Source organism: Siphateles boraxobius, unplaced genomic scaffold, assembly GCF_051911475.1.
Source record: "Siphateles boraxobius isolate OS27281-9 unplaced genomic scaffold, OSU_SipBor_1 5, whole genome shotgun sequence".
Lineage (NCBI taxonomy): Eukaryota > Metazoa > Chordata > Actinopteri > Cypriniformes > Leuciscidae > Siphateles > Siphateles boraxobius.
In genome coordinates, this window is record NW_027509141.1 from 19,599,960 (window position 1) to 19,625,830 (window position 25,871).

General features: G+C 37.9%; 1 long non-coding RNA gene across 1 annotated transcript; it reads right to left on the reverse strand.

Annotated features, from left to right (window-relative positions):
- Positions 1 to 17,277: 17,277 nt before the first annotated feature.
- On the reverse strand, positions 17,278 to 18,160 carry LOC143712078 (uncharacterized). Its single transcript, XR_013194987.1, has 3 exons — positions 18,021 to 18,160; positions 17,844 to 17,940; positions 17,278 to 17,506 (listed from the first exon to the last, which is right to left on the reverse strand). It is a non-coding gene; the product is annotated as an uncharacterized LOC143712078 (long non-coding RNA).
- Between the last annotated feature and the right edge of the window lie 7,711 nt (positions 18,161 to 25,871).

Genomic DNA, 25,871 nt, shown 5'->3' on the forward strand with positions numbered 1-25,871 from the left:
CTAGACAAAAGAGCATGCTTATTTATGATTCTACATCTCAAAGTAACTTAATGGCTGGTGTAGCATTGGGGGGGGGGGGGGGGGGGGGTCTGATTATTTATAATACCATGGAGTTCCCAGGCTCAGCATGTGGACAAAGTGGGCAGTAGTGCAGGTTGGCATGGATGAAAGATATAAGAGACCCATTAACCTTGTTACGTCGCTATGAGCCGAGGAACCTCTTTCACTATCTTAAGCTCTCATCACTTATGGGCCCTCATGGGACCTACAACTAATTAACCTTGTGGAGACAGGCTCTGTTGTAGTGGGCTGAGGAGAGAATATTAAGAAACCTTTCAGAGGGCCATTAGCAATGAGATTAACATATCCAACTTTCAAGTGGATTCTTGACACAAAACCAATATTTGTTCGAACACACATCGCAAGTGATCCTCTGAATTCAAAGTTACGCCCTGGGTGTCATGTTATGTCTGGGCTTGAATTTCGTTTTCATGGACTTTAAGTTGGTTTTGCATTGTTTGCTGTATTCCCTTTCTGTTTCTTTGGTTTTCATGTTTGTATGAGTTTGGTGATTCATTGTTTGATTAATTTGCTACACCTGTTTCTTGTTTCCTCCCTTTGATTATCCTTTGAATATATATCCCTGAGTTTGACGTGTTATGTTATGGTCGGGCAAGAATAAAAAAATAAAAAAAGGATATTCTATATTAGCAGTCAGTTCAAGATTGTATAAATCAAAGTATAAATATCAACGTTATTAAAAATATTAAACATTATTAAATATTAAATATTAAATATTTTTTGATACCGGTGTTCCAATCATGCACTGGGGCATGAATAATTAATACGTTTTATTTTTATTTTGTTTGCTGTTTTCTAGCTGAATTTACTCTATAGTTGTTGGTTTTTTGTTAGGCTTAGTAACCTACTGGTTTATGACATCTGGAGTTCATTTTCTACTCAAAATGACACATTCATACTCAAAAAGGATCCATCGAATGTTACTGTCATTGCGTATTGCTTACCAAATATTGAGTTCAAGTGGGTACTACATCATTTATATTGTGTAGATATGTTATCTACTCAATATCTACTGTGTTATTTACAGTAGATGTTTCCAGGTAAATCATATAATTTAAAAGCCTGGCTTGATTCAGTGTTATATTGTTTGAGTAAAATTTACAGACAGAGTAAGTAAAATGTACTTGAAAGAGAGTATTGCAAAATAAACTTAAAATGAGTAAGTGGAAATTAAGTAAGTTTTACTTATTGTTTTTTTTTCTTCAGTGCAGTGCTCATGAGGACAGCTGTTTAGAAGGGCTGGATGATTTTTTTCTTCTTATAGAATATTCATTATACCTGGAGTTTGACCCCTCAAATCGTCTCTGGTTACGTATGTAACCCTAGTTCCCTGAGGGGAACGAGACGCTGCGTGAAACGCTGTGGGAACGCCCCTGCGTGAGTGCGTCATGAAGCACGTATGAAATCAGTACAATGGCGAGACGGTACGTCATGGGTGGGTGACGTCATCGACCAGGAAACTATATAATCACCCCAAAACACAAGCGCATCAGCTTCTGATAAGATAGAAGCAAGTGCTCACGGGCATGCTGGGAGTATGGCACAGACACGCAGCGTCTCGTTCCCTTCAGGGAACTAGGGTTACATACGAAACCAGAGACATTCCCTATCAGGGAACTCGAGCTGCGTGAAACGCTGTGGGAACGCTAATACCCACGTCGCCATACGAGCAAGTGTCCGTCGTGTGTATTCAAGGCACACATTCGGACAAAAGTACCTGCACCCCTGGAGTGGAGCTGAAGTCAAGATGGTAAAACTTTACCAATGTGTGCGGTGAGGACCAGCCTGCTGCATCGCAAACATCCTGAATTGATACTCCTGACAAAATAGCCTTAGAGGCAGCCATACTCCTGGTTGAATGAGCCCGGACAGCCAAAGGAGAAGGCTGACTGGCAGACTCGTAGGCAAGTGAGATGGCCTCGATCACCCACTTGCTCAACCTCTGCTTAGATGCAGGACAGCCCTTCCTATGGGGTCCAAAACAAACAAACAATTCACATTTTTTCTCCACAGGGCAGCTCTGTGGACGTAAGCATCTAGAGCCCTAACTGGGCAGAGCAGATTTTGTTTCTCTTGGTCCGACGTCAAAAAAGAAGGAGGACAGAAAGCCTCCAGTACAATAGGACTGACAACATTAGTTGGAACCTTGGGAACATGCCCCGGTCTAGGGTCGAGGAAAGCCTTAACCATGCCGGGTGAAAATTCCAAGCACAAGGGAGAGACCGAAAGAGCTTGAATATCTCCTATTCTTTTTAATGAAGAGATAGCAAGAAGCAAGAAAGAAAGAAAGAAGAAACTTCTTCAATGGGCTCGAACGGTGCTAGAGAGAGTCCTTCTAGAACACCTTCCCCTCTCGGTGGGGACCACCCTCAGCATCCTGGTTCAATCATAAGTGTCTCTCCGTTGCCACCAGGGCTGCCATAGAACGGCCCACTGATTTGGCCGTCTCCTTGGTGGCACAAAGAGATAGATCTGCTGCCTGACGCAATTCTCGAATTACGTCAGCACTAATTTCATTTCACTAATTTCGTTGAATGAACGAAATGACTCGAAAATAGATTTGTTCATTTGGATGAACGAGTTCGAACAGGAGAGTCACGAACGACGGTACGCCCTCGCGCTGTGCAAGAGAGGGGTGATCAGCGCGTACACGAGCGTGATTGACACTGCTAAGACATTCCTCCTGGCTCTGATTGGTTGTTTCTGACCGGGAGCGGTGTATTTCTGCAAATGGCAATAGGACCACAGGGAGGAGCAAGAGGATCTTGATTTTTTCACAGATTATCTGTCTCATATTCTACTGTCAGGACATAATGACAGTTTTGACAAATATTTGTTTACAAAAGTTACCTACTGGAGCTTTAAGTAGCACGGGTATATTTGTGGGAATAGCCAACAATACATTGTCTGGGTCAAAATTGTCTGGGTCAAAAAATACATTGTCTGGGTGTAAATTTCCTACTGTAAATGTACAAAACATTTATTTTTTGTGAGTGAATGCAGCACAATCGCGAACATAAATGGACAACTTTAAAGGCGATTTTCTTAATGTTTCGATTTTTTGCACCCTCAGATTCCAGATTTTCAAATAGTTGTATCTCGGCCAAATATTGTCCTTTCCTAACAAACCATACATCCATGGAAAGCTTTTTTATTCAGATTTAATGTGATGTATAAATCTCAATTTAAAAAAAAAAAGACCCATATGACTGGTTTTATCCAGGGTCACATATATATATATATAACAATTATAATATGTCTCATTGGTTCCAATTTGACATGAAGTATTTCATTCTAGACACCAATGTGTGATTATTTTTTAAGTGATGAATTTCTTGAGACAGTGTTAATAAATTTTGAATATATTAAAAATGAGAAGGCTTGCCAGTTAGTGAATACAACTGTGAATCTTGTGATGACTGCTCTGTGTAAAACCTGCTAATAGACAAAAGCTCGGGGGAATGAAAGTTGAGTTTCTGTCTGCATCTTTTAAGAGAACTTCATTCGAACAAAACAAATACATTGTTTTTTTAACAAATGTTTTTTTTTAAATATCTACAAGAAAAGATATATATTTTTGGGACATATACAACTGTAATGCCTTTTTATTATTGTTATTGAGACCATGAGACTGCCACAGTAAAGTTGATCATACAATGCAATATAGATCATTCGACATGAAAATGTAATTGAGATTCTGATGGTAAGTTAACCCATTAAATTGCTTTGCTATAATGTGAATGGTAGGAATGGAAGGTTTTTTTTAAAGGAACGGCTTTGACATTGTGTGAAGGTTGGGCAGAAGGGTGGCAGGATGGAGCATGTTCAGAGACCTTCTGGGGCTCATGCATAATGCTCTTTGTGTTTAAGGCACAGGTTGGCCAGGCGGAGGAGGGCGGCGGAAAGATGGAGGTGATGGCAGGGACTACTCCTCCAGAATCTCAAGCAGCCCCCCCCCCCCTTTTTTTATGAAACAGCCAAGTTTGTTAATGCAGAACAGAGGCGAACGAATGTCTCCCCTGGGTGCTATTTTAGCTCATGTTCATTCCGCTGTCTTTTCCCTCCGCTATGTTGTTTAGTCTGATGTATTAACTTGCAATCTTATGAAAGAGAGGCTAAAAAAAAGGACTGTTTTGACACAATCTTAATAGTCATTTTCACGCAAGATTACATTCTCTGCATATCGTCAGTCGCTGTGTCAAAAGAGCAGCCTATAAAACAGGAAAACTAATAAATCTGGGTACGATTCAGCAAATTCTAATTCACTTGTGCCCATCTAGACCCAAAAACAATTATATTCTAATTACGGTTTTGTAAAGTACATTTTCCGCAATGATTATATAGAGCAAGGACAGACAGAAATAAAGAAATTCATGGTCTGCAATAATTCTGAAAATCATCATCTGTTTCCGGAATGTATAATGAAATATAAAAAATTCTTAAAACATAATTATAGTATTTTATTATATAATGCCACATAGGCCATTAGCCCATGCTCCTACATTTATAACCACATGAATAATTAATTATAAGCCCTTTTATCACAGCTTAAGTTGTTTTTCCCCAGCGTGCAAATTACGCTGGATTTTGACAAAAGGACCCAAACAGAAGTCACGTTGATCTTACATGTCTAGAGCTCATACAAATGACCTTATGCAAGGGATGCAGTTTACAGACACGCCTACAGGTGCACCCCAGGCTGAGAACTCATATTAGGGGCAGAGAGAATGGACATGCCCAGGGCTGTGAAGGATTCATCTCAGGAGGTAAGTATCAAGCATTGCAGCCCAGCAATGACCCATGAATGCGTGATGAGCATTCTCCAAAAAAGAGTGGAGGAAGATAAATTAAAGGAATATGACACTATGCAGTCCATGATGTAAATCAGAGACCATTAGGAATTCATTAAACACTCTCCAGAATATAGAGCTGAAATATGACTCCATGCTTGAGAGTGTATTAAAAGAAAGTTCATGGGTGGTATAAAAGATAGCAGTAGGTAAAGGTCGAGCTGAATTAGAGGAATCAGAGGGATAGATGGAAGGATGGACTGATGGATAGATTGGAATAATAAAATTAAAGTATAAATACTGTCAATATTCAAATATTAGTTTTCCTTTCGAAAAGCATATATGTTTGTACAACGCCGCTTTAGTGATCCTTTCAGCAGGTTTCCTCATTATGACAGTGTTGGTGGCAAGTGACTGTACTTTATTAGTGAATAATTTATTCAAATGATTCGTTCAAAAACACATAAATTCAAAATACATTGGGAAACGAAACAAGCAGCTTTATGAATGAGTCACTGAATCATTCACTCAACTGATTTGTTCAAGCCCACAGATTCGTTCAGGAATGAAAGAAGCAACTTGTTAATGAGTGAGTCACTAAATCATTCACTCAACTGATTCATTCAAACACTGCTTCATTTAAGAACAAAACACGGCTGTGCTGCTCGTTTGTCACGCAACTGTTCTGTTGTGGTTTCGTTTTGTGTCACCACTCCATCCAATCCCTCAGTGCTAGAATCCTCAGCTCCTTCCACTAGTTCCCTTTCCCAGGAATACTAACGATCTTCACCATCACGCGATGCATCAATCAAGAATTATTATTTAAACCACTCTCACATTCAAACCATTGTCTGGTCTCATTGGTCATATTTACGGTGACTACCTGACTACCTAACTGTCAACCTGTCTTGTCGGTCATCCTCTTCCTTCATCTGCTCGGGCAGCCTCGGGATCCTCATCTGTCCTGAAGACCTGCAAAATATACACAAAGACTGATTATCAAGTTAAGTTACCTGTGTGGATTCTTTATGTTGCCTTACGTTTCTGAATTGTTATCCTCTTTAAGTATCATCATTAAAAGTCTTGTTGATTCCATCGTGTCTGCTTTCTTAATTTGTGACAGTTTGGATGTGTGGCGAGCAGGACGAGGCAGAGGGCCGTGAGAGAGCGGCACGAGACCAGTGGCGTGATTACTGATGAGCGCCACCTATGCGACGCACCGTTCTTATATCTCTCATGGAGGAGCAGAAGCATAAAAGGAAGGAGCGATGACAGTGGAGACTGAGAGAGGCCATGCCTGGATTTTATTTGATGTTTTGTTTTATATGTGTGGTGGCAGTCGACCGTGAAGGACTGCCGTCTTTACTTTATTTTTTGTATTTGTTTTATTTTTCATTAAATTCTTTGATTGTTCACTGGTTCCCGCCTCCTTCTTCCCATAACATCTAACGTTGTTACAGGATGTATTTTCGTTGGCAAAGTTAAAATAGACAAATTAACTGACAATTTTGTTTCTAAAATGATGTAACGTGAAGTATACAGTTAAGTTAAAACAGTCTTTAAAACATTCTTTTGATAGTGCAGGAAACATCATGATTGTCATGGTCACATTTAGTTTTGACTGTCTTGTTTAGTTTTAGGGCATGTTTACTTGACAACGATTTGCTAAAAATGACTAAAAACGCTCTATTCTGTTGCCAGACCATTGTCACGGTTTTTGAATCGGCTCTCTCACGCTGATGTGTCTGCGTGAGTGTATTGTGTGGGTGTGGTTACTCATTGTGCTGATTAAGTGTCACCAGCTGTCTTCCATTCCAGTTCCCTTTATATACCCAGCAATTCTCTCCCTTGTTGTCAGATCGTTGTGGTTGTTCCCCGGTGTGTTTCCTGTGCTCGTGCCTCGTCTGCTGTTCCTCGCCTGCTGTTCCTCGTCTGCTGTTCCCCGTCTGGAGTTTCGTTCGTCGTGTCGTCTGGATGTTCGTCAGTTCGTCGTGTCATCTGGATGTTCACTTTCCCTGGGATTCACTCGAGCACGTCATCACCTGTTTACCACCGGATCGCCATCTCGTCCCTGCTTCACTGTCCATCTGAGTGTTGTCCCCGACTTGTGCCTGCTTCATTGTTTCCGTCTGTATAATCCATTAAACTGAGTTTTACTTGCATACTGCATCCTGCTGTTTATTTCCTCACAACCATTAGATGACGATGAAAACACTATAGACTGAACACATACTATGCATGTGGATGACATCATCGTCTTCAGAAATTTGTGTTTTTTGTTATTTACACAGAGACCGTTTTCAAAAACTTGCACTTTGAAACCGTTTTCAAAAGTTTGCGTTTTCAGGCACCCAAAACGCTGTTGTCAAAACACAAAAAAAGTTTTACGTTTTTAATTTAAAGCGGTGTCATGTAAACAGCCCCTAAAGGTGATGATACACAGGGCAACTTTTTGAGCAATGTTGCTGAGCAATCTTGCCAACGATTGTTGCTTGGGCACTTTCTCATTGAAAATGGGCAATACATTTCTATCTGGATAATTTAGACCCTGCGTCTCATCTGGTTGCCCGTTGACGGCAACATTACCCTGCCACATTGCTCAAAAAGTTGCCCTGTGTATCATCACCTGAAGTCTTTTCATTGTCATTGCCATTGCCTGAGTTCGTTCATTAGTTGTCATAGTTTGTAATTAGTCCTCACCTGTTCCTTTTTTTGTTGATTACCCTTCCTCCTATATTTAAGTCTGCCTTAGTTCGTTGTCTCTCGGTGAAGTTAAGCTACTCTTCTTATTGTCATTCTGCGTAACGCATCATTCTTTTGGATTCTCTACATAAGCAAACCGAGACAGAAATAAAGACCACAGATTGGATTTTTCATCTGCGAAATATAAAGATGCACATGCCTGCAGCTGTTCAGCTCCTCCTGCTGCAGCAGGGGGAATCACTCCCTTAAGGATCACACGATGGACTTTCTCAATCTGGCGAGCCTCACGCACTATCCTGACTGCTCGCTTTGTGTTTTCTTCTACACCGGGTTTAGCGAGCCATCGAAGGCACGTCTTCCTGTGGATGGTTCTCGAGGGAACTTCGCTGTATTTGTGGAATGGTTGCTTGTGCAGAATAACTTCACTGTCTGCCCCACTGAAGCCCCATTGCAGAACCAGTGCCCAGCCAGCCGTCAGCCATGCCCGCTGCGGAAATGCCAGAGGCCCCCCGTTGACTTGGAGCCCGAGCCCGCCATGACAACAGAGCCAGAGTGATTGAAGAGTTCGATTTCATCACAGAGTCCGAGCCCAATGTGGAGTCTGTGAAGATAAGCGAGCTGGCTACATCATATGTCGTCGAGCGCATATTGGTGGAGTCTATTGGAATGGATTAGAGCCCGGAACAGACACACATCTCTGAAGGACAGACACAGAGCTGGGTTAGTGATGACTTCTTTTATATTGAGCTGGATGAGCACGTTTTGACACTGATCCTGCTGATCCTATCCAAGTCATCCAAGCCGTCACTGATTAAGCCCAGCACCAATTTTGATTTTCGTGGATGGTCCCATCCAGCCTCCCTCATCCTCCTTCACTGTCTAAGCGATCCAGTTCTTCAGCCTCGTCTCTAAAGGTTCCACTCTGCTGCACAGATCCGCCCGCTGCTTCCCACAGCCCCACCTCAACCCTTGAAGCCCTGGACTCCACCTCGGCCTTCGGACCTATCGGCTCCACCTCGGCACAACACTCACTCGGCTCCAGCCTGGACTGTCACCCTCTCAGGCTTCGCCAGGCTCCCTCGTTCCTCTGGCTCCACCTTGGTCCATTGTCACTCTGGATCCACCTCGAATTTCCCAGTCAGCAGCTTCGCCTCGACCCTCCACCCCTCTGGCTCTGCTGGGCTCCTCTTTCCCTCCGGTTCCGCCATGTTCCTCACTCTCAGCGTATCTGCCCCAGTCTGCTAAGCCCATGTTTCTACCTTGGTCACACCCACCTGCAGCTCCACCGTGGTACCTCCAGGCTTTCGGCATCACCCTGGCTCTTCGATTCTTTGGTTCCACCTCCACTGTCTCCACCTCAATCAGTCATGTCCCTGGTTGCTCCTGGCCCGATAACACTTTGTAATAGCTTTCATTAATAAATCATTAACAAACATTATATAATGCTTAACAGATCATTAGTTAATATATATTCACATCGAAAGAAATAAACACATTGATTAATCTTTTTTACATTTACAAATATACTGAAAAAACTGCTTCATTAGTAATTTTACGCACTTCACACACACTATTCATGTTAACATATTATAAATTAACACAGTCTGTAAAGATCACACATTTGGTCTTCGTTTGCTGTGGTATGTATGCATGCTGACTTCTACAATTTACACATTTTTACAAATCATTTATTAATTATTTGTTCATGTTTTTGCAGTACCAAATCTAAAGGTGAAACTTATAGGTATAAACATTTACTAATCATTTAGTACCTTCATGAGAAGTTACCTCAATGGCAAAAAGTATCTTAAATGAACTGAATTCACCCTATTTTACCCTTTTTAGCAAATAATTTATTAATTATTTGTTCTTGCAGTATACCTAAAGTAAAGTCGAAACTATTAATCAGACAGAAGTAAAACAGTAACAAAATAATACAAATCAACATAATAATAATAATAAAGACAAACAGTCCATCTCTTAAAGAAAGGTGACCTCTGCTCTGTAATCAACTGGCATCCATGCATATACATTTTTTAAATTAATTTATCTAATGTTACATGTGGCCTGAGAAAATCTTGTATATTATTTTGGGTTGTTTGTTTGTTTGTTTTAGTGAAAATTATACAAAGAAATTGAGAAGATCTTTTTTAATGCAGTGTTGGGGCTGGTGCCACGAGGAGGCAAAAGGGGGCACTGCCCCCTCAGATCTGATTTGTGCCCTCTTTAGACATTTAAATGAAGTAGCCTATATATATTTATATATATTTAAATTTTATATATATTTATATAAATTTGTAGTTTGTTAAATTCAAATTCCATACACTGATGTCTATAGAAGCTGCAATAATAATCCTTTCAATTATAATTTGACGAAGTGTTTTATTCATATCAGATTATATGAACTATCCACTGTAGTTTTGGACACCACTAAAAATGGCTATTTCTTTTCTTTCTATTAAGAGGCGGTTTCGGATTCAGGCTTTGTTTTTGTTTTGTGTAGGTTCAAGGTTATTATAGTTTTGCTTTTTAAAATTAGTTTTTATTGTAATATAGTTTTCAAATTTGCTTTAAATTTCAGTTTAGTTTTAGTTAGTTTTATTAATGGTTTTGTTAGTTTTAGTTTAGTTTTTATTTTGCAAACACATTTCTATTTAGTTTTTATTTTATTTAGTTTCAGTTTTAGTTTTAGTTTTTATTTAGTTTCAGTAATTATAGTTTAGCAGAGCAGACAGAACACTTCCAGTGTAGACCAAAGCGAGATGCTTAATTTCAGCAAAGTTTAATGTTTGCCCAGATTACAGTTAACTCTTGAGAAGACATCTTAATAATGAAAATAAAATAATGTTTTGAGATTGAACAAAGCACCAAATAAATGGAACTTAAAAGTATACAAGAAAAAAATATGAAAAATTCAGACAAACTAATTCATATTAAAGATGAAATCTTGTTAAACGTGTCTAGTTTACTTTTTTTCAGCTGTAAATGTGGCAGAGTGACCACTGGTACATAACCCGTAAAAAATAAATAAAAAAAAGCTCAATTCATCTGACTACAGCCAACACAACCTGCTGTGAAGCCAGTGTGATTAAATAATGAAGTATCTATGCAGTGTGTGAGTGTGTTTATGTTTGTCTATCCTGGTGGGGACTTAAACCTGAATACACACAGACTCATGGGGACTCGTGTCACTGTGGAGACCCACATTGAGGTACACAAGGCTATAAATCATACAAAATTAGTTTTTTTTTTGTAAATGTAAAAATGCAGAAAGTTGTGTGATGGGTAGGTTTAGGGGTCAGGTTAGTGTAAGAAGACAGAATAGTTTGTGCAGTATAAAAACCATTACGTCTATGAAGAGTCCCCACAAAGATAGTGCACCAGAGTGTGTGTGTGTGTGTGTCCTGCTATTCCATACATTGCGGGGAAATGTCTCCACGTGGATATTATTAGCACTAAATGTTTTATAAAAACAAAGATAATAACAGCACCTTTCAGCCTGTCAACCTCCATGCAAACATGACATCTCAAACATAGTAGCCTAGAACATTAAAGGTTTTTTGTGCTTGATGAACTTGTTTTGCTGTCGCACCCGCGTCTCGCAAATGAAACGGCTATCTGAAAAATCTGCGCTCAAGTTAAAAGAAGTCCAACTTGCCTCTTATTCCCTTGTGTTATTTCCCATTCCACTGCAACAGACGCATCCTTTATGAACAGCGCTTAGCACTAGCCATGTGTTCTACGTTACGGTTAGGGCTGTGAATCTTTGGGTAGGCAGCGAATCAATTCGATTCACGATTCATAGGTTTTCGATTCGATTCAAGAACGATTTTTGCAAATTCAGAAAGATTCGATTCAATGCGATTCACATTAAAATTCGATGCGATTCGATTCTTATTTTTTTATATGCATGCATAGGATTATTTAAATGCTTCCCCCAATGGGTCTTAGTCAAGGTGTGAATTATACAGCTGCCTGAGGGGGTCAGAGTGGGAACAAAAAAAAAAAAAAACGACATTTTGTCTATTGTTAACGTTAGTTCATGTTAGTTTTTAATGAATCTATTATTATAAAAAATATTTTTCCAAAGCCTATAAATTAGCATTTGTAAAAATGTAAACCAAGATTTAATAAGGCTTTAAAAGTATAGTTAGTTCATCATGCTAACTATTTTGTAGGAACACAACCTTAAAGTGTTCCCGGTACATTAAACATCCTTCCATTGTGAGACTAAAAATACCATGAACTTTCCCAACTAAACCTTAACTAACTTTTCCCCATGGAATAGCTACTCTTTATCTCTTTATCCGACTGAACATTTTCCTTGTGGTTCTGAAAGAAAACGCGCTGGGTGTCTTGTGCTACTGTAACGATTACGAATGCAACTTTAATGCGCATCTGATTGATTGATAAACCACGCGCTCTTATTTCAGTGTAATTAATGTTGTAGTTATTTCATCAGTTCAGTTTAACGACATTAAGTTACATTTCATTCATCATTCATGATTAATTGGAAGCGTGTGCAATTTAGACACCTATTATACGTTTTCTCTTTCCATGTAATAAATTCGCACCCTTGAATAAGTGGGGTTTTACGTTACTTTAACTGCTCAGGACGGGTATGACCCATTTCCGTAAAACTTCAGTATCTTATCTTAAAGAAAATAACGGTGACGTTTCAACGCAACGAGCGCGTTGTTTCATAGCAGTGCCCGCGCAATGATATGGCAGCTTTATCAATGGCTTGCTTTCTCGATAGAGAGCTGTCATCTGCTCACGTGAACACCAATGGCTGTCCTGAGGAGAGCTCAAACATGGACTGCTCAAAAATCTGTAGATGAGAGCTATATGGGACCGAGCGCGAGCGAAATCCAGTGAAAGATGGTAAGAGTGCAGGGAGTAGGCTATGTGAGAGCTGTGAGGACGCGAAATGACGCTGCACAACGCCTCAATTCGCGCATGTAGTCATTTAATGTTTATATGTTTTAAAGCACTGAATCGATATAGAATCGCAAATTATTCGATTCTTAGCATTTTAAATCGAATATTGACCGAAATAAACGATTCACGATTCGAAATACATGTTTCAAGATCGATGCATATGCATCGTCAGGATTTGTAATCGATGCAACGAGAAAACGAATGAATCGTTACACCCCTAGTTACGGTCCTTCATTGAGCGCGTCACAGCAGGACAGCGGTTAATCGCCTAAGAAACTTCACGCGTATGAAGCGCAATATCAGGCACAGGTCAGATTTTCCACCAAAGTAAAGAGCTTAATAACGAAAACTATTATTTATTTTTGCTAATTATTATTTTATTTCAGTTAGTTTTTCAGTAACTGTTGTTAGTTTCGTTTAGTTTTAGTTTTTCATTATGAATTTTTAATTTTATTTCAGTTTACGAAAATGTTTTTTGACCAATAGTTTTAGTCTTAGTTTCAGTTTTCGTTTACGAAAATAACCTTGTGCAGGTTGCAGCAGTTCCGTTCCGTGCAACAGAAACACTCTGTGTAGTGGATCCTTTAAAATTAATTAACTGTGACTTTTTTTAGCGCAGAGGAGAACAGTTAGAGATTAGGAGGAAACTGCGGCTTTACCGAGCTGAATGGTCCTGACTTAGCTGTGTTATAAACAAAACGCTATTGGCTATTTAAAAAAGGCAAGGAGCTGTTTGATATGTCCCGCCCTGTATTCCTGTTTCTGTCAACGTCAACACATTGAATGATGCTGAACGTTTCAAGGCACTTCAGTGGGCCTTGAGTGTATGTTTACCCGATATGCCTAAAACGGAGACGTTTTTCCTTCGAGTTTTCCTTGTCAAAACTATCCCCATTCACACTAATCTGCGAAAACGGCTAAAAATGCTACATTCTGCTTCCAGACCGTTATATGGCGATGAAACCCGTTTTCAAAAGTTTGCATTTTCAGGCACCCAAAACCCCATTGTGATTAGCTGCAGGTGTGTATTTAGCGGGTGAAGAGTGAGAGCGGGGCAGATTCTAGAATGTGGATGTGACAATTTATATTTCTTATTGTAATTCAGGTTTTTCATGTTGTGTCCCTTATTGTGTCCCCTCCTCTGCTCCGTTGTCACTGTTTAAAAAAAAAAAAAAACATTCTTCCAGTTGTACTATAGCACAATCTGGACTCTGAAAATTGAATTCCAGTGCATCTCCATTATTTTGAGCTGTTTATTTGTGCTTGTCTGTTGTGCTTGTCACATTTGAAGCGCTGCCTGAGCTGCGTTCAGATACAGTAGATATCAACATTGCCATTCAGCTGTGGTTTTGCAAGTGTGACCACAGTGTGACTATGTTCATTGTGTTCTGCATATTACAATCGTCTCTCATTTCGAAGGCACTCAGCATACACAATTAAAGAAGTCACTACTCGCCAGTATATATATATATATATATATATATATATATATATATATATATATATATATATATGTATATGTATATGTATATGTATATATATATATATATATATATATATATATATATATATATATATATATATATATATATATATATATACTGGCGAGTAGTGACTTCTTTAATTATTACTTCTTTAATTACTTACAGATTATATACGCCACTGAGATATATATATATATATATATATATATAATATATATATATATATATATATATATATATATATATATATATATATATATATATATATATATGTATATATCAGTGGCGTATATAATCTGTAAGTAAGGAGAACATGTTTTTAGTGTTATCAATAAAAATACAACTTATGGGCTTATGAGATCATTACATCATAGTTAGAGTTTTTTTTTATATATGTGGGACCCCTGCTAGGGTTGAAAACATTATGTTGAAATGCATTTTCATGTGAACTGCAAATTTAGCCCACTTAATTAAGTGTAAACAGAATTAAACTAAGTTGAAAAATAATTGCTAAAAATATCTCTCTTCGATGGTTATCTTTGCATGCTCATAAACCAACGACTTCATTTTACGTACACCGCATTTAATGAGCTCTGGCTTTGGTATTGTGAGCAGTCCCAGAGTGTACTTTTGGATGTTTTGATGATTAGAAAAGTTCTAAAATAGCTCCACTATTTCAAACAAGAGAGAATAAAGCCACTGCGATGTTCTTGGCCGAGAGGTCCGCTGCTTTCGGAAGAAAACCATAGAGGTGATTGTGAATGGGCCTATTGTTTTTGAAATGAAAGCGGACACATCCAAAGCTCTGGTACTCGGGCAAAACAAGCCCTCTTCACCTTCGACTCTCCCTCTCAGATGTGCGGCAGTGCATGTCCCTCACATCCTTTCACCTAAGAAAACACAGAGAGATGTCATAACCTGAAAAGAACGAGAACGGAAGAGAGAAGGAGAGAGAAAAGGCCTTGGTAATTAAGACACCAGCTGTCACGGTATATTCTGGAACCCACCAAGAAGGTGGTGTTTAATGTGACAAAGGATTGACATACGGTTCTGGTGAGCCCACTGTGGCCGCTGTGCATTGAGTGGGTGTAGTATGCGTTAAGATCCAGCTGAGTATTTTCTTGATGCTATCATTAGATTACCAAAGAACATTCTTGGAGATGTTGCTGTTATGAAACAAAAAACAGTGAAAAAAAAAAAATCTTAATTTTTTTTTTTACCTTTGAGATAACAAGCACATTAGGACCTTCGCACCTCTCAGACAAATTCCCATATGTATAATTTCTTGAAATATAGCATCTGCATTTCTACCGAGCAGATTTTCCTCATTGAAATTCTTCATGTGTCACACAGCATTTAATGGGAGTCTTGATGATTACAGATCGGAGGCTGGGAGTTCCCCAGGTGTGTAATTGCACTTCTTCTGTTCTTTGCTCTTCTGTGGAGGAGTTTGAATTAAAACAGAATCCATTAAAAAATAAGGGCAAAATCCTCTTTGTTTAATCATTTTTTATTTCTTCTAGCCTGCTCCTATTGAGCCCTCTCTGACCATGTATTTTTCTCCCCAAATCTGTTTTTTTTCCCTTTGTTTATATATTTGTAGATTTAAGGGATTTGGCTGAATGGGTTTAAAGAATATGGTGCTGTTCCCTCCCACTGTTTATGACAGGTATTCCCAGAGGACTGCAACTCATTTCTGGAAGCATGTAGTGTAGAGATGGGCCCATCTCATCTCAGTCTGCTGAAACCCCTCTGGGGCTAAAGACACTGTTGGGTACCCTCCATCTGACCTTCCTAAGGTCTCTATGTACACGGCACTACTCTCCTCTTTTAGCGCCGCAAGCGTGAACTACCATAGGGAATCCTAAGTGTGGGCTAGACAATTCAGTCAGGTTCTGACCTCTGTGCCAAAAAAAAAAGTTTACAAAACAAATGCTCATGACAATAATTGTTTAATATTTATTGTAATTATTCAATAATTCTTTTGCTATCAATTTACAATAAGATCTAATTTGTTAACATTAGTTAATACATTAACTAACATGAAATAACGAGCAATGAATTTTTACAGAATTCATTTATCTTTGTTAAGGGTAGTTAACCGTAGTTAAAATAACGTATTCCTGTTCATATTAGTTCAAAGGCCATTAAGTAATGTTAACAGATCCCAGCAAGCAATAGCCGCCATTTCACCGTCTAGGTTAACTAGACCCGGTAGTCCGGCTATGAATAACACACTCCTTGAATTTGGTTACATGTCGTTTTTGCCAAAATAACTTACCAGATGTATGATATTCCACTAAGTAAATAGTGATTACAAGGTGTTTGGTTTTTATTTCTTCACTCATTTAATTTCTTTGTTGTCTAATTGATGACTAGTCTGTTCTTGGGCTATGGTTTAGACACATTGTTAGACTTTAAGGTTTTTTTTTAAAGTAACTTACTGGCAACACTGTTGCCAGTAAGTTACTGTAATTAAGATTTACAGTACCATACCATATTTCAGTTTTACAGTAACTTTAATGGTACTGTAATTGTGTAATACAGTGCATTACTGTAAAAATCAAGCTAATCAGTACACTACTGTAATTATTTTTATTTGTACTAAATATAAATTAGATTTCATAATTTTTAAAAGTTAATTTTTATTTTCATCCTACATAAGTACTACTGACATTCAAATCAATTAGACAAAATTATTACAAAATACCATTTTTTTAATTTATTAAAATATTTCATATACATCACAAAATAAACACTCTGCCAATGCTGGAAATTATGTGTTAAATTTTTACAAATTAATGGGTGAGTTTAGGGTTTTGTGTTAATTTTAACAAAGTAAATATGTCAGAAAAGTTAGCACAAAGATGTGTAAACATGTTAAATTAACACATTATGTTCTGTCCATCACTGCACACATTGTTAGAAAAAGTACATAAAAACCTAAACAAAACATTAGCATTTGACAAAATGATTGTAGAGGCATTGGTTGTTTAGCTTATACAATTATTATAATGAAATAGCACCCATTACATTGATAAAACTGCAGAATATAAATACACTAAGTAGTCAAAAAGGAAATGTCCAACACAGGGCAAAATGCAGTTCTTTTCACAATACATGACACATAACCCTGTCTTCAAAATAATTATTTCCAAAGATTTGTTGGATTCATGTACACTGGTGGCCAAAAGAAATATTTACTGTAAGTGTCCTAATGTTTTTGAAGTCTCTTTGATGCTCAAGAAAGATTTCTTATTATTCTCAATGTCTGTCTGACTGTCTACTCCTCGATCTTTTCCACAGCATAGGAGTAAAAGTCATCATCAAAATAATCTTTAAAAAGCCAACACAATGTTTTTGTCCACCTTTGTGAATAAATGAACTTCTCCAAAGATTGGTTCCTGTTCAGAACTTGACTGACAACATCAGAATGTTCCCTGGTCTGTATGCGTGTCCACAAACACAAATGTACTCAGTCCTTCAGAGGAGATCCCAGTTCCAACACTATATAAAACAGAGAGACAGCGAGAGAGAGAGAGCGAGAGCGAGAGAGAGAGCGAGACAGCGAGAGAGAGAGCGAGACAGCGAGAGAGAGAGAGAGAGACAGCGAGAGAGAGAGACAGCGAGAGAGAGAGACAGCGAGAGAGAGACAGCGCGAGAGAGACAGCGCGAGAGAGACAGCGAGAGAGACAGCGAGAGGAGAAAATTCCATATAATTTTTTTTAAACATTTTTATTATTATTTACTAAAACTTAAGAATATATATTTGTAAACAGCATGTGTTTTCAAACATTTCAGATTAACTAAATTAAATTATGCCAGAATAAATTTTAATACTTACATATTCTAAATTCTGTCCAAAAATGCTGAGATCCATAGAGAGAAAGACTGAAATCGATGTTTTAGCCCATTTCAGCTTGTCTGCAGTGAAGGGGTTCCTGTTTGAGACAAATACACAGTAAGACACATGCAAGAAATCACTGAGTCATGATCGTTCTCCTTCCAGTAGTTAACCCACCTGTGTGCTGATACTAGGACCTTCCTGGTCAGGTGGGACTGCAATGGTAGAGGCTTCTGCCTAATAAAATATCAAAATAATGTAAATATATATATAAACTTGAGTTGTTAAAATGCTAGATTCGGTTTGAATGAATTAGTGAGAGTTTTACTGCAATGCTTACCTGGATACATCTGGTGAGACTGAACATTCATTCAAAATGATCCATCTTCTGATTGGTTAAATCGCTGTGTAATAAATATAATGTTAGACATGATGCAAAGGTCATTTAGCCTATTTGATATGAAGTTAGCCAATTTTATATTTTATAAGATATGCTACCTGCATAAGTGGCTCCAAAGCACTTATCACATAATGCTAATCATTTTAGCAAACTTATGTCAAAATATAGGCTATTTTTAAAAATATGATTTCAATTACAGTGTAGGCTTACCTCAGGAATCTTGCTAGACATCACTGGCGTGAATTGGCGCTTTGTTGCAGTTGCCTTTTTAAACACATACAAAATTGCAGTAAATATCAAATTCCATTAAAAAAATAAATATATAATATGTTATAGTTTGCAAATTAATGCTAAAACTAGAAAGGTGCTAGAACATAGAAACTTGTTAGCCAACATACAATGTTATTTTCTCAACAGTAGGCCAACATTGGCTGCCTACAACCAAGACAGAATTTCACATTAGTTAATTTAATGTTAATGTAAACTAAGCGTTGCTCCTTGGCGTATTATAACAATTCAATAATCCAACAATTCAATTCAATAATCTAACAAAGTCTGTAAAATGAAACGTAGCGCAGTTTACCGTGGTAAAGTTCGTTACTGCCATGTTGAAGAGTAGGTTATAACGTTAATGTTACACTAGGGTGCACAAACCTGTCAACACACACAGAATGTTTTTTACCTTGCTTTCTGGTCTCTCTCTCTCTCTCGGTGAAGTGAATTCCGTCTCTTCCCCGGGCCAGACACGAATGGCGCGGTCCAACAAAAGACAGAACCCCAGTGATATTACACTGGATACTCCGACGCAACACGACAAATCCCAGACAGTGTATAGTGTTCTGACGTACGGTACTCCGGGTCCAAGCGCTCGCGCTATTTCTGACAAGGGACAAACCGACAGACCATTTTGCAGCAATGGTCCGGTCGTTTCAGTGTGTCCAATATAGAAAGCCTCTGACTGTTATAAAGCTACACGCGGCAGAAGGCAGTAAGGCAGCAATTAGGAAATAAAAAGCACGATGGAATGGTGCCAGTCAGAGAAACCGTTACGTTAAATACAGTAGTATACTGCAAATTTAAAAAATACAGTAAGTCTCTGTATGTGGTGTTTGACGTCACAGAAAATTCCCATGATGCAATGGGAACCACAGTTATTTACTGTAAAGAGAAATAGCAGTATAATACTGGGTAATTTAAAGTAAATAACTGTAGAAATTACAGAAAAGTCTAACAGTGATCTATTAAATTTACACTGACAGCCAAAATTTTGCCTTGTTTTATAGCCTAGACATCTGAGTTTGGACTCCTATTAGACATCTTTTAAAAGCAAAATTGCTTTCTGGGATATAACTTTGGATCTTAAAAATCTATCAGTAAATGCTGAGATTAACATTATGTAATGATGGCGCAGACACAAGGGGATCCATTCGCAGCATTTATTAGAATGGTCAAAACAGGCAGGGTCAAACAGTGGCAAACAGAACAGAGAAGGCAAGGCTGACACAAACCAGGTAGACAGGCATAGGGTCGAGGCAGGCAGAGAGAATCAGAGTCCAGTAAACAGTCCAGGGTCAGGGCAGGCAGGGAAGGGTCAGCTACGATAAACAATCCACAGGTCAAACACAGGAATCAAACTCGGGAAGATAACGCTCAGAAATGATGGCCGGGCCAGATCAAGACTTCGCAGGAAGTGGCTTTTATGTGTGTGTAAATGAAGTGCAGGTGTGTGCAATCAGTGCAGTGCAGGTGTATGGTGTTTGGTGTAATCAGTCCAGGGAGGTGTATGATGGGAAATGTAGTCCAAGTAAACCCAAAAAGTGCGTGGCTAATCGTGACACATTAACTAAGATTAATAAATGCTACGGAGCCCCCAAAAGCACATGGTGGTGGAAAAAATGATGGGACTGTATTAAAGGATTAGTTCACTTTTTACTTTTGCTGATAATTTACTCAGCCCCATGTCATCCAAGATGTCCATGTCTTTCTTTCTTCAGTCGAAAAGAAATTAAGGTTTTTGATCAAAACATTCTAGGATTTTTCTCCAAATAATGGACTTCACTGGATACCAAACGGTCCAAGGTCCAAATGACAGTTTCAGTGCAGCTTCAAATGGCTTTAAACGACACCAGACGATGAATAAGGGTCTTATCTAGCGAAACGATCGGCCATTTCAAAAATAAGTAAAAAAGTTTAATTTTTATAAGCACAAATGATCGCCTTGTTCTGATCTGTGAACGCCGCTGAGGACTGACAGCAGCCTCTGAACTCTGCTGCGCGGTTTAAGAATAGATAAATGTGTCCAATCAAATTGTACACAAGCTTCGCGGTTTAAGAGTAAGTTAATGTGTCCAATCAAAATACACACAACCACAATATAAAATAATTTTGATATCAAAAAACATTCAGACATCATGGCGGAAAACAAGAAGTGCAGACAGTATGTTGAGTAACGTTAGGCTAACGTTACGTTAGATATGGATTTATTCCCTCACCCACGAACATCCAGCTCCCGATGTGCCTGCTTTGCCAGCTTCAGTTCAGGTGGCCGAGCTGTTGTCGTCTTTGTTCGTCATTTGAAATCAAATGACGGCTATTCAAATTTGAAGCCTAGTAGGGGTATCTTTTGGTCATTTGATTTTCCTTTCAGAAACGGGTATTAAAAAACAAGTGGCTATTTGATTTGTTTTAAAATACAAAAAGTAAAATACAAAGTGTTTCTCTTTTTCATTGTCAAAAAGGGATGAGCGAAATTTTAAAAATGATTTGAGTTTAATTTTCTATTTCGGATAACAAAAAATAAAATTACTTTAAAACAGAAACGAAAAAAAGGCCCGTTTGTTCACATTCCGAGACCGGATGTGGCCACTTATGTGACAAGCGCGTCAAATTTTACATGGTCAGTTGACTCAGTTATGATTTTAGACATTGCAAAAGAGTAATAGGATCATGAAGAGGTCAGGTGGGCGTTTGTTCAAAAAAGGTTGAAAACCACTGCTTTAAAATAATATTTCAATGGTATGAAACAATGAAACTTTACGTTCACTTGCAAAGGTTTTGCGTTCCCTAGCAAAACTTTTGCATCCTCCTGAGAAATTTTGCGATCACTCACAAAGAACTCAAAAAGGTTTGCGAGTGATTTCGAAGTTTTTTAGGAGAAGGCAAAACATTTGCGAGCGAATCCAGATTCTCAGGGGAACGCAAAAGCATTGAATTATATATTTTTCCTCCCATCTCACAAACAAAAATATTGACTTTATTCAACAAATCCCTCTCTTCCACATGCATGTGGTGCTAATACAGAAGCCGGCCAATACTGAGTCGACATTCTAATGTAGAACCCGGATGCTCTGCACTGTGTTTACAAAGTGAACAGCATCAGAGACTGACACAGAAGAGAAGACATTTTTGAATAAAGTCGTAAATTTTTTACGCACAAAATGTTTTCTCGTCACTTCATAACATTAAGGGTGAACCACTGTAGTCACATGGACTATTTTAATGATGTCTTTACTACCTTTCTGGGTCTTGAAAGTGGTAATAACGTTGCAGTCTATAGGGGGGTCAGAAAGCTGATTTCATCAAAAATATCTTAATTTGTGTTCTGAAGATGAACGAAGGTCTTACAGGTTTGGAACGATATGAGGGTGAGTAATTAATGCAGAAATAAACATTTTGGGTGACTAACCCTTTAAATTTGCTGGAAAATGGATGACAAGATCAACAAATGTAAAATTTTCAGTGCCAATGCAGCACTGCTTGGCCCAAAATGTTAAATGACAGTTTCATCAACTAGCCAGGGCAAGTGTCGTCTTGTGACACTGGTTTGTCACTGTTTAAATGACTGTATTTTCATTATTTTCATTCTCTTCATCAATTGGAAGGGCCCGTTCAAACCATGGACGTAAACTATAAAGATAACTATAAAGATATAGTTCTTAAAATCGTTCTCAGTATTAGCAGAGTCCACACCATAACTATAACAATAATGGCATTGAGAAACAATATACTTGGAATCACATTCAGAACGATTTTATCTAGATGAAGAACAATAAAAACATTGAGAACCAATCAGAATGAATTATGCTGTAACAAGCTCGAACATTTAAAGTGACAGACAAGTATTCGCTTAGAATAAACAGAACGATATCGTCTGCTGGTGTGGACGTTAATATAGTTATCTTTATAGATATCTTTACTGTTATCATTCTTGGTGTGAACGGGTATTAAGAAAGGGGCAGGTTTATTCACATTAAATGATTAAAGAAGTCTGACATCCATTACCTTGAGTACTTTTCTGAAAGTTCAAGTTATGGATGAATCACACTAACATCGATAACATGCATTTGGAAAATATACTGGAAAAAATATATAGAGTTTTTTCTTTTTTAATCATTCCATCTTTAAGTGTAGCTTAAGTGTCCAAATACTCCTGGATGCATTGTAAATCAAAATGAATGTGTAATGGGACAAGGCTGGAGATGATTTTAAGAAAGATATACTTACTTCAAGCATTCTAAAAATGGAAAATTTGTAGAAATATGTAGAGGCATTATTTTAGATGTGTGACTATAAACTTAGCTTGGTCTAACATTCCTACAATAAGGTTTGAGGTTAGGACTTGTTTTGCTAAAATCAAAGCCTTGTTTAGTCTTAACTGACAGGGTCTCTGATTGGGTTCAAAGCAAACGCAACTGTTGAACAAAGAATGCATTCCTTCTCTTTTGAGTCCGACAACCAAACAAACGTCTTTTTGTTGTTTCTCTTAATGCTTTTTCATTGCAGTTCAACCTTAGTTGTATTTATTATATATAAAAATAATTATTTTAAAGATATTTATTCTTTCAAATTGTCTAGCTTTTAAAAATTAATATGGTAACACTTTGTTTTGAGGATCCCTTTAACACATTTTCTTGACTACAAGTAACTACATATCAACTAACTCTCATTAGAGTAGACTGTTTGCTTAATATCTGCTAACTGTTTATTGTGATGGTCCTCCAACAGACGTTCTACTGACTATAAGTAACTTTGCAAGAACATGTCAACCTATTCTAACCCCAACCATACCAGTCTAATACTCTACTAACACTCTAATGGGAGTTAGTAGACATGTAGGTGCAACGCTACTTATAGCCAACAGAATGTGTTAAAGGGACCATCAAAATAAATTGAAACCATTAATATAGATACAGGTATAGAAAATACAACAGTATTGCTGCGTTGAACAATTATATTGCAGCTCTTCTTCTGACAGCCTAATCCTGCTCTGTACCAATAATTTATTTATTTTTCTTCTTTTTATCTATATATATATTTGTCCATTAAACAATTAACAAATATACAAGTTTTTCTTTTATTTTCAGATCCTTGGTGAAGCTATGAACAGTTTGTGCTCAGGTGATATTCCACCTACTCCTTTTTTTCACACAATCTTTTCCCACAGACAAGGCAAAGGAGTCTATAATCTGCAGACCATTTGCAGCGGAGGACTCAGGTGCATGAGTACCCTATAGATTTTCATTATCTCTGTAGGCAGACCTCAGGCCGTGCCCATTTAAAGGGCATCTGGTGGGCAGACATTCTGGAAGGAGCTAGTAGCAGCATGTCTCCTCCGTGTTGTTCTTTGGCCACAAAAAGTGAAAGACCGTTTGATCATTTCCAGTGTGACAAATGATGCTACAGGAGAGAATTTACCTCTATTTTGATTTAATTGGACTGTAAAAAGTTAAACAACAAATGCAACATTTTCTATTATACCTTACTCCTACTGTGATCCCTATTTCCTTTCAAGTGGCCAATAGAAAAAAGGGTAACACTTTATTTCCAAGGTCCACTTTAGACATTCTACTAACTATAAGTAACTTTGCAGCTACATGTTAACAACCTAAAAACATTAGAGTATTAGTAGACTCAGACTGTCTGTTAATATCTGCGTACACTTTATTTTGATGGTCCCCAACAGACATTCTACTGACTATAAGTAACTCAGCAACTACCAGTCAACTTACTCTACTAACCAAAACCCTATCAGTCTACTAATACTCTAATGAGAGTCAGTTGATACAGTATACAATAGTTGAAAAGTTACTTATTGTTAGAATGTCAAAAGTGGACCATCAAAATAAAGTGTAAGTTAAAAAAAGGATACTTCCATGCGGGGAAAAGGATGACCACTTCAGGATCGTCTCTTATCTCTGGGATTAGCACAGTAGCAAGCACCAGGAATACTTTAGTACAGGGATTAAGCTAGTCCTTACTGTCGGGTTTTAACGTGGTATATGGGAGATAACAAAGATTTGTCATTTTGAATACACAAGGAAATCTATGTGGAAGCACATGCAGTACTAAGATCTGTAAGCTGCAAAGCTAAGTGAGATAAGCAAGCAGTAGCTTATTGAAGATAATTAAATTTCTAGCATATTGCCTGATTTGTTACTTTCTCTCTCTTGTCTTTGATGACAGTAGTTTGCAGTTGATTTAGTCATAACGACCGTGTGTGAATAGTAGGCCTTTGGAGTATTACAAACTACATAAAGAATAGCCAAATTACACTAAATATGTTGCTACTTTAAATTTCCCATGTAACAATGAAGACAAACCTGTTTTTAAAGAAGCTCTTCATAGCATGAAAAGTAATTTACTTGAAACTGTATGGCTTCTTTTCTTCTGTGGAACACAGATGAGTTTCAAAGAGTTATTTGTAGCAGTCCAAGCTGCTCTTTTGAATACAATGAAAGTAAATGGTGACCATGACTGTCAAGCGAGATTTGATTTATTACATTTCAGGCTGTTCCTCAAACAAAAGCATCATATGGCATCATAAGACTTGGAATATAGAAAAAAGTCCCATGGATTGCTTTTATGATTTTTTTCCCATCGGGGCTCATTTTCAGTCTTTGGAAAAGAGCAGCTTGAATTTCAAACCATCTTATTTTGTGTACCACAGATAAAAGAAAGTCATACTTGTTTGGAACGACGTGAAGGTGAGTAAATGATGACAGAATATTATTTTCTGAAAGAATCGCTGTCTTTGAGGACCATTAAGAGTATTATATCAGCATATCCCTGCTGAGAAAAAAAAATGCCTAAGCTGGTTTGCTGGTCTTAGTTGGTCTCCCAGTCTGTTCATACTGGTCTTTTTGGCTGGTTTTAGAAGGGGTTTGGGCAATTGTCAGCTGGCCGGGCTAGGAGACCATCTTCACCCAGTTAAAACTAGCAATCCAGTTTAGACTGGTTTAAGCACTTTTTCCTCAAGCAGGGATATACACTAATTGTAATGTTTAACCTCATTAAATGTGATTGCATTAACATTAAAACATATTTGCAATCTCCTCAGGTCTGCTTTGTGCACGAAAACACAATTAAACTACTGTATCTTTATTTCTCAGACTGATTACCCTTGCATCCAGAAAAACGGTTATACCAAGAACAGTCACTCTCCTGACTCCAATAAAAAGCTTCTGATATATGCATAATCAGACTTACATACTCTAGTGAATCTGCAGGATGGTTTTAAGGAGATTTAAAGGCGATTTTCAGACACAGTGTTGATGGTCACTGAGGGAAAGTGCTAAATGAATTTGGAGTCGATGGCAGATGCTCCATAATTCCGGCCAAATGTGAGCTTG